Below are 10,926 nucleotides of genomic sequence, written 5' to 3' on the forward strand. Positions count from 1 at the left end.
ATCTTCAAAAATGAATTGAGAAGCATTCTTTCCTCTGCTATTTCTGGAAAATTAGTGTTAATTTTTCCTTAAACATTTAGTACAATTCTTTAGTGAAGCCATCTGCACGTGGGGATTTTTGAACTAATTCAACTCCTTATTACAAGGAAATATCCCCTATATGTGATTATTATTCTGGTGTTGTGCTATATCTCCACAGAGTTATTGGACAGGTTTCTTTAGAGTTGAGTCATCCCAATCTATGCGACAAGGCTTGGTACTTAGGGAAAAAGCAAACCTGCTCTTTGAGAGCTCTAACAGTTTTTGAATTTCTGCTGCAAAACTGCTGAAATCCTGAGCAAATTCCGCTTTTGCCAGAAGCCTTGCATTCCCACCACCTTCATCCACATTCAAGTTATCTTGTTGCCTGTTTCTATAAGAAGTGAATGAAATGCTGAAAATGGAAGTTGCATGAGGATAAAAAGAGAATCGACAAATATTCCCTGGGCATTTGGAACATACAAGGCATTGTGATTGCTGCTCTGTGTGATCCCAGAAAGAAAAATATGTGACTGGAATTAGAAATTAAAATTAAATGCCATGTGAGAAGATGATCCAGAGTCACACCTGCTTCACATAGTTTATTTAAAATGATAACAAAGTATCTATTGTGGAATAAAGGGAATGCCATGTAGTATGACATACATATTCGACATATCATTCAGATCTTAATGAATTGTTCATTTCACTTCACACAGTGAAAGAGCGATGCCAAATTGAATATTACATATTATGTAGCACCCAGGTGGGAAAGACACTTGCTCTATTATAAATTCATGGCAAGAACTAAATTAAGGACACTACGACTAACAAAAAGCTAATCTTGTACCACATTCAAAATAGCTCAGTATTGTTGAAAATAAAAGGAAATAAAAGTCTTGGATTGAGTTTAAGATATGTTTCTTAGAGCTTAACTGACTTCTCAAGAGACAGAGGGAAACAATGAGTTTGGGAAATTGAAACGAAAGTTCCATCCATCTACGATTATGATGTATTGTTTAAAAAATTTTTATATAGATTTGATTTAGTTTTGATTTGATTTGACATGTTATAGGTTTTTTGACATTTTTATAGATTTTAGTTTTGATTTGATTTGACATGTTACCTGTGCCTCAAGTTTTCAGTCTTTGTCCAAATTTTGTTAAAAGGCGTTCCTTGTGAAGAAGCCATTGTAACTTTCAGAATGGCTCTGCTTTGCTCTGCCTGCTACGTGTCATCTATTGCTTAGTAAAGAATGGCTTACCAGAAACACCACGCCCTACGAGCTTGTAAAACAATTTGTGAATCAGGGACATGTTATAGAGCTGACATCAGAGAGGGAATTTAGAAAAGGGAAGCACTGAAAAAGAGCCCAGGTTACCAAGGCCAGCTTCTTAGCCACTAGATAAACTCAGTGCCTTAAGACAATGTGAATTAGAGGCGCCATGAAGCACAGCTTTTCCAATGGCACTGGGTGAAAATCGATTCCAGTTTACAAGTACTGATATGTATAATATAAATAAAAACAGGTAATTTTAAGTAAAATAATGTGACACTTTTGTTTTCTTAGTGCTCTCTCCTGTAAATCTGCGGTATCTCATCAAAGAGGATTTAAGCACAAAGAAGTCTGGATAATCGTATAAAGATATAACCAAGACTAAAAGCACTGAGTGTAGGAACATGGGGAGTGGCTGATGCAGGCACGACCGAATGTGCAAGAGGGGCTCCCACCCAACAAGGATGCGCTGGGCGCTGCCACGTGCCAGGAGTTCTGCTGAGACAGATATGGGGGCGCTTCCAGCAGGCGGCTCGCATTCTCCCAGAAAAGACGGATTGGCAAGCAAGCAGGGGATGAAGCATTTGTTCCAGGAGGACAAAGAAGGAGGCAATGACCTCTGCCTGGGGGCAGAAGTGGGGGTCAGGGAAGCTACATGAAGGGGACTAAAGCTCTCCATCCACCTTGGGGACCATGTCATGGTGTCTGCTCTACCCCAGGCTGTAGTCTAAGTGCTGGGGACCCCGCTGTGTCCCTAGATCCACCTTCCAGCGCTGAGACACTTCACATAGCCCTGTTTTCAGATGAGATACTGCAGCTTAGAAAGTTGTCAGCATGTCCATATTATATTGCTATTAACTGACACAGCTGGGATGCAAACCAGGATTTTAAAAATTTCTGAAGCCCCTCACCACTACACAGACTGCTCTCCACCCATGGAGAGCCGAGGGTCATGTGAAGCCTGATCAGATGTGTGTTTTAGACGAGGTGGAAGGAGAGAAGACAGACATGGATACTAGTTAGGGAGATCATTGGGGGAAAAGGATGGACATTATGGATGCCGCTATATTTCAAGTTCTTATTGAAAACATGAAACTTAGCATAGAGTTTGTAAGAAAAAGTAATGATATTGATTAAATCAAATGGATTTTAACTCATGAATAGTGTATGGAAAGGAAGGCTCCAGGATGCGAAGGACAAAGTTACTCCAGAGTATGCCTTCTGTCTGTCTCACCTGGGGGGCTGGGACTGCAACGTCATTTGGGGAATTTAATTACTCAGGGATCTGTTGAGTGTTTACTCAGTGAAATGGATATATCCAGGCACAAGACACTGCTCCTGTTTTCAGAAGCTTCCAAGTAGATGGAGAGGAGACACTGTAGGGAAGTAACTATCAGCGAGCATCTAGGTGTCACAAGAGAGGTCTGAGAGATTTCAAAGGAGTAAGATGGACGTTTCTCAATTTTCTAACATCAAACATATTCCATGTTGGTCGCAAACTAAACCTTTCTTGCAATAACTTATACATGAATTAAAATCAACTTAACTTGGGAATTCCCTGGCAGTCCAGTGGTTAGGACTGGGTACTTTCACTGCCGTGGGCCCGGGTTCAATACCTGGTCAGGGAACTAAGATCCCTCATGCTGCACAGCACGGCCAAAAGAAATCAACTTAACTTGATAAACATGATTACCTTTCTTACAAACAATAAGCTGAGTTTCATGTTTTCCAAAAGAATTTGACTCTGCTGTTCTGCCACGGGCCCACGATGCCGCAGTACCAGACCCGGGAGAGTTCAGTCACGCAGCAGAGAAAGTCTGCCTCGCAGACCCTATGAAGGCATGTGTGGTTCTCAAATATAGGAATTCTGATGGGAGTCTGTGTATTAAGGTAACAGATGATTTAGTTTGTTTGGTGTATAGAACTGACCAAGCTCAAGATGTAAAGAAGGTTGAGAAATTCCACAGTCAACTAATGAGACTTATGGTGGCCAAGGAATCCCGCAGCGTTGCCATGGAAACGGACTGAATGGTTTGAAATGAAGACTGTCTTGTTCTTAGGAAGTAAATACCTTTTAAATTTGAGAAAAGTGTTGGGACAGAAAATACTTCATGTAACTAAGTGAGCTGTTCAGAAGCCAACAGATCATTTTTTGTACTTTGTTTCTTAGTGTTTATTTAGAGAGCTAGGAATGTAAATGCTTTCAATTAGAAAGCCTTTATTTATTTTTGGAAATGCAACAAGGAATGCCTCTATCTTGGAAACTTTTTGCAGATTGTTTGATGTTAGGCAAAATAAAGAATTACTCTCTGGTAAGTGTGCATCAGTAATTTGAAAATGAGATATCAAGAAAAGCCAATTCTTCCTTAAATTTAGTTAATCTGTCTTTAAAAGAAAATTAAATGTAGCCATTTTGCTGGATTGATATATTTCTTCTGGAGCATAAATTTTGTGCTGTTGATGACCAACAAATATAAAAGACGGTAACTGGAATTAACCGTGCACATCAGTACAGCTGATTATATACAGTAGTGTAGTCTCAATTATATCTAAAAATAACTAAAAACAAGTATGCTTTACCTTAAACTTTACAAATCTAAACTATATATTTTTGTTTTGTTTTGTTGCTTTTTTTAACATCTTTATTGGAGTGTAATTGCTTTACGATGGTGTGTTAGTTTCTGCTTTATAACAAAGTGAATCAGCTACACATATACATATATCCCCATATCCCCTCCCTCTTGCGTCTCCCTCTCACCCCTCTAGGTGGTCACCAAGCACCGAGCTGATCTCCCTGTGCTATGCGGCTGCTTCCCACTAGCTATCTATTTTACGTTTGGTAGTGTATATATGTCCATACCACTCTCTCACTTCGTCCCAGCTTACCCTTCCCCCTCCCCGTGTCCTCAAGCCCATTCTCTACGTCTGCGTCTTTGTTCCTGTCCTGCCCCTAGGTTCTTCAGAACCAATTTTGGCGGGGGGGGGGATTCCATAAACTATATTTTTAAATATAAGGGATTCATAGTATCATTAACCTGTTCAGCAACGACTTACTTTGACTCTAATTTTCAGCGCTCAGAAACATCTGCCGATACTTTAAATGCCTGAACAGAACGCTCACTGATGGACTGAAACCACCATATTACAGAAATATTTGCCGCGTATTTGCCGTCTACATCTTCTCAGAAGGGCTCAGGATCCTTTGAACTGTTAAATTTTTGCATACCTCTGTGACACCTCAACCCATTTCTCTCATTACTTAGCCAACGTGTTAAGCATGACTGTCACAGCTGTTCTCCATTAAACCAAAAGTATGATGTTATTTGATATTTATATTATATTTGTAACGTGAATTTTACCACCTAAATACAATGTTCACATGTTGATTCCTACATTAAAATATTTTTTGTTAGGAAAAAAAAAGGAATTTGAAAAACAGCGACATACATATATATGTATATATACTAAGGGATCTACAGGTACCTACTTTTACACTGTTACCTCAACCTACTGTCTTATCAACAATCAATAAACCATAAATATTTGCATTTCTGGGTGAGGGACAAAAGAAACAGAAGTGAAAACCAAATGAATACAGCTAAAAACTAAGTCTCAATCATGTAATGAAACTCAGTTTTTCTATTTCTGAACAGTATATAATTTTTGTCAATAAATATTTATGTAGAACTTTCTAAGTTGAGGTATTAGACTAAGCACTGCAGGGGAAATAAAAATGAATGAGGCGTGGTTCCTGATTTTGAAGAGTTGGCCAGTGGGTAAACACAGCATTTCCAGTGAAGCCAAATAACCTCCCTTCTAAACCTCATGTAAAAAGGAAAAAAATAGAGAAAAGGTGCTGCCGGCCATCTCTCATTATCTACTTTCTCTCGTGTATTTTTTAGAAAGATAGAACTTGAGGATTTATTTCAAAGCACCAATAGAATATGAAGGTCATTTACATAAAAGCCACAGCAAAGAGTGGCCTCTGTCAGGTGACAGGCACACAGGGAAGCACCCTGCATAGCACCCAGCGCTGTCCTGTCACAGAATGAGCGCTGGGGGTCCTTCTGTGGCGGGGAACTCAGGCTAGCAACTCTATAGGACCAGCTCACTTAATGTGACAGCTGAAATGTTTTATTCCTGACGTCTACTTTTTTAATTCACCTTGGCATTTATCCCTAATTATTACTGAAGAGGCAAAGCATCCTTGATTGCTGTTGGCTTTTACATAAACAACATCTGAATTTAAACCGTATGTTAATTTGGTAGACGCTTTGGTCTTATATACATGCATATATATCTTATATACACATGTATACATCTGTGTGTGTGCGTGTGTATATATATATACATACACACACACACACCCGCACAAGTGTTCAAACTCTGTTCTTAGGCTTAATATGAAACTTCAATTTGAAACTTTACAACACATTGTGTTGGCATATTATTAACCCTCTTGTTAACTTGAGAAAACTAAAGCACAGAGGGGTTACATTCCCTTCTCCAAAGTACTACAGCTTTTTAATAGAAGAGCCAGGATTTGAATCCAGTCAGACTGACTCAAAAGTCCAACCTCTTAACCACTACACCACAGCACAGAATGAGGATAACAGAAATAAGAAGATTAACGCCTAGATCTCTGGTGTGTGCAACGTGGGAATAATGGTACTGTTATCTGTTAACTGAATGAATGAATGGATGGATGAATGAATGAATGGGTCTAGAGTGGGAGATTAAAAAGAGATCACTTGAATTCAGGTTGCCTCAAAAGTGTCGTCAAATATCAGGTCTACGTATGACGTGAGGGGCACGAGATACAGCAGACAGAGTGTTTCAAGACACCAGTAGGAGGTGTGGATGGAGACACAGCAGCCGGGCTCATCTTTGGGAGGAGGATGCCGTGCATGAGCCTGGGTACCTTCCCCCAGCCCCCTGGCACAGCCTCGCTGACCCCCAGCCTTCGCTCTGTGGATGGAGCCCTAGGTCCTTCCCGGGTCAAAGTCCTCCCCGTACACACCTGTTTACCTTTCCATCCTGACTTCTCTGAGATGCACCATTCACAGCCATGATCCAGCTCCATCTTCATTTGATCTCAGCTGAGTACAAATGCCATGGGTGTCAGGTCACCTTCTCTAGGGAGCCTTTCCTGAACTGCCAAGGCTGGGCCAGGTGGGACTTCATCACACCTCCTCAGCACCCTCTGCTTACACCTGTCCCACCACCCGCTGTGGGCCAAGAAGATATGGAAGAGGAGGGCTCTGACCTACCTAAGTGTAACCTTACCACGTCGCACAGCGTCTGCACGGCACACACTTGATGGGGTTCAGGGCAGGCCGCCCCCAAATATGCCCTTTGGCATATTGATTATTTTGAATTAAAGCTACTTGAGAAACAGCCAGTGCAAGAAGGACACCGTGACTCTCCTTCGTCCCCCTGAAAGCAGGAGATAAATCTCTCATGTGAAGATGCTCTCCCTGTACCAGGAGGGTGTAAGGCATCCTTATCACCAGAGGCAGGGAACTCAGGGCCCAGAGGCTGTACAAACAGACCCTGTGAATTCTTTATGAATTTGCTCCCCAAGCCCAACCCCTCTGTTTTGCCAGTTCTTCATAAATGTATTGTTTCTTTGTCTAAGTATAAAAGCTGCCTGCTTTGGTCACTTTTTTGAGCCCCTTATCTTTGAGGCTCCCGTACATACAAAATTAAATCAGTTCCTGTTAACCTGTCTTACGTTAATTTACAGGCCAGCCAAAGAACCTAGAGGAAAAGAAAGAAAAAGATTTTCCCCTACACACTCAACAAATATTTAAATGAATGAATGAATGAAATCAAAGAGCCCAAATCATTATTTTTAGATAACCAGTTTTTTGTTATTTTCTGAGTTTAAGAGTATGATGTCAGGAATCAACTATCGGGGTTTGTATCCTGTCTTCCACATTTAAAATATATTACATTGGAGAAGCCATTTAAACTTTTTTGACTCTGTCCCCTCATTTGTAAATGAGGAGGATAATATCATCTATTTCATGGAGTTGTTGAGAGTATTAAAGGAGTTAATGCGAGTAAAGCACTTTGCAAGAATGCCCTACACAGAGTAAGCTTAGAGTAAGCTCTTAGTTTTGGAATAAACTTTAGAGAACAAGATAACTGACTTACTTAGTTCATAAGTAACTTTTGCATAATGCCATAGTTATAAATATATTCTTATGATCATAACCCACAACTGCCATTCAAACCAGGCTGTTGAATGAATTAGAACTTAAGATGCGAGGTAATTCCAAGTGAGTTTAAAAAACATTTTTCCCCAAAACAATTGGGTGTATGCGTTTTAGGATTTTTTTTAAAAAGTCACATTTCGTTATAGTGAAAAATAGCACGGAAAAATTTGCAGAGCTTTTTGAAGTGCAGCAATTTGCTGTTTAAAATTAAACCAGTAGAAACCAAATTAAATCGGGCTTGATGGCGTGTGCTGAAAAAAGGAAAGTTTAGTTCAGTGCGTGTGTAAGTTTCAACCATGTCCCAAAGAGTCACATCAAAACTCAGTCCACATCCGGTCTGGCCCAGAGATGGACATATGTAAGTAGATATTTCAGGACAAAGGTTATGGACACTAATGATTAATTTAACGAAATCAGAAGATTCTGAAAACAGCGGGTTGCTTTAGGAATATGTCTGGATGTTCCGATCGTTGGAGTGGATTGACATCCCTTCATGGGGATACAAGTTCATGGTGGGAAGGCTGAGCTTCAGTAGCTCACACGTTTTTCCATGAATTGATCAAAACTCTGCAACTATGCAGTGTCCCAACACTGCATTCCACATGTTAAAAATATACCAATAAGGACAGACTTTAAAAATTGACAAAAATATACGACACTTTCTGATTTTATCTTCAACACTTGTTTCTTACATTTTAGCACCTCTCATTTGTTTGAATGGAAAAAAGTACAAATAACAATTTAAAGAAAAACGAAAAATGACAATTTTGGGGGGTGTTTGAGAACAAGATTATCTAATGCTGTGGCTTTATGCTGTGTATATATGATATAATAGCAAAATGTAATTCCTACTTCCTATGAAGGAATGAAGTATATAAACATTTCCTATCTTTAGATGATGTTTCATCTGAACTAGTGAGAAATACTGAACTTCCTCCATGATTGTTTTGAAGTGAAGGGTTCACAGCAGGAAACCATTGATATTTCTTCACACTCTTACTGGCATTTCATTTTCTTCCTACTTTACAATTGTGTTAGTTATCTATTGCAGTGTAACAAGTGGCTTAGAAGAATACAAATGCGTCCTCATGGATGGAATTGTGTCCCCCTAAATCCATATGCTGAAGTCCTAACCCCAGGACCTCAGGATGTAACCTCATTTGGAAATAGGGTCGTTGCAGATGTGATTAATTAAGAAGAGGTCACACTGAGGTGAGGGGTTCCTAATCCACTGCAGCTGGTGTCCTTATAAACTGAGGGGCCTTGGCCTCAGAGGCACAGGGGTAGAACATCATGTAAAGAACGAAGCAGAGACTGGGGTGATTCAGGAGAAGCTGAGGACGCCAACGGTGCCAGCAACCCCAGGAGCTGGGCGAGAGCAGGGGGCAGAGTCTCCCTGACAGCCTCAGTCGGCACCAACCCTGCAACACCCTGATCTCGGACTTCTGGCCTCCAGGACAATGGGATAAGGACTGTCTGCTATCTAAGCCACCCAGCCCGTAGGACGTCGTTATGGCAGCCCTAGGAAACTAACACGTGGACGGTCTCTCAGTTTCATGGGTCAGAATCAGGCACCGGTGAGCTGGGTCCTCTGCTCTGAGTCTCGTCAGGCTGCAACCAAGAAGTCAGCTGGGCTGCATTCTCGCCTGGAGACTTACTGGGAAGGAATCGCTTCCCAGCTCATTCAGGTTGTGGGCGGAACTCGTCTGCCCCGAGTATATGACTGAGGGCCACCTGTAGGGCCCAGAGGCCATCGGCGTTCCCCACCACGTGGCCCTCTGCACTGACAGTCCACAGCATGGCTGTCTGCCTCCTCAACACCAGCGGGGGAAGTCCTCTCACTCTGGTTAGATGGAGCTTTATGTGATATCATGTAATCACAGGGGTGACTTGCCATCCCCTTTGCCATATTCTATCGGTTAGAAGCAGGACCAAGTTCTGTCTACACTGAGGGCGGGAACGCAGAAGTGTGTGACTCGCTGGGACCACCTGAGGGCCCGTCTCTGCCCCAACACGCATTCACCCCGTGCACCGCACTCGACTTCTTTACATGAGTCAAGAGGACTTTTCTCACAATACAAAAAGACTGTACTGTTGGGCTTCCCTGGTGGCGCAGTGGTTGAGAACCTGCCTGCTAATGCAGGGGACACGGGTTCGAGCCCTGGTCCGGGAAGATCCCACATGCCGCGGAGCAACTAGGCCCGTGCGCCACAACTACTGAGCCTGCGCGTCTGGAGCCTGTGCTCTGCAACAAGAGAGGCCGCGACAGTGAGAGGCCCGCGCACCGCAATGAAGAGCGGCCCCCGCTCGCCGCAACTAGAGAAAGCCCTCGCACAGCAACGAAGACCCAACGCAGCGGAAAAAAAAAAAAAATACTGTACTGTCAATACGTAACACACCACAAATTCTATCCTTTTCCTGTAATTATAGCTCTTTAAAAATTACAAAGTCATTATTACCAATTTTGGAGGGAGTATTAAAAAATTAATAAAAGCTCTTTGTATCAACCTTAGAAAATAAGGTACAAAGAAGAAAACAACTAAAAAGCATTCATAATCCTCAGTCTCAAGGAAGATAATTGCTGCAAATGTCTTCAATTCATAAATTTTAAAATCTGATACATACATTTTGATACATAATGTTATCATTACCATTTTTTTGGAATATTCCACTTAACTTCCATTAACCTTCTTGACAAAATATTTATTTGCTCAAATGATTTTTAAATTTCTAAAGAAGAATTTTATTTTCAATTGAATCATTTAATTTTAGATTAGTTGGATTGAAGAGTATTGCCCATGTGAAGTTTGTTCTTGAGAATTTTAGTTTTCCTTGTGATAGAGCATATAATCAACTTTTGAAAAGTCTCCAGGAATATTTGAAGGTAAAATGAATTTTAGTTTCCAGGGCACAAAGGTGGATACATCTCTCATAAATTGATCTCATTAATAGTGCTCAAATACACTTCGGTTAAAGAGAGTTGAATAAGATGCTAAGCTATTTCAAAGGCAAGAGTTTCTAATTATAGTACATATAGATTACTAAATGAAAGTAGACTATCCTGTCTCAGTTAATGCCCGTCTTCCTTAAACTCAGCCTTCTTTAAAGTTGCTATGGTCACTCCTGTTTCTATCTCTTTGGAAGCCGGACTCACTTTTACCTATATTTTTATATTTGAGCATTCTCAATATTTAGCTTATGTATGTCTCTTGTAATGGTGTACAGTTGAAATTTGCTCTGGACACATCCATGAATTTTCTACTTTTAACAATTCCCTTAACGCATTGAAACTTCAGCTCTATCTGGGTCGTATTAGCTTTCTTTAATTTCACTTCTGGTTCATTGATGAACCAAAAACCTTCAGTTTCAACATTGTTCATGCTATTCTCCTTGGGATTTGCAGGGCATACA

The 10,926-nt window shown here is 40.8% G+C and overlaps 1 pseudogene; it reads left to right on the top strand.

Moving 5' to 3' along the window:
• Window positions 1-3,062: 3,062 nt before the first annotated feature.
• On the top strand, window positions 3,063-3,322 carry LOC112398230 (signal recognition particle 9 kDa protein-like; annotated as a pseudogene).
• The last annotated feature ends 7,604 nt before the right edge of the window (window positions 3,323-10,926 follow it).

The sequence above is a fragment of the Neophocaena asiaeorientalis genome, unplaced genomic scaffold (genome assembly GCF_003031525.2).
Source record: "Neophocaena asiaeorientalis asiaeorientalis breed wild unplaced genomic scaffold, Neophocaena_asiaeorientalis_V1.1 scaffold226, whole genome shotgun sequence".
Taxonomy (NCBI): Eukaryota; Metazoa; Chordata; class Mammalia; order Artiodactyla; family Phocoenidae; genus Neophocaena; species Neophocaena asiaeorientalis.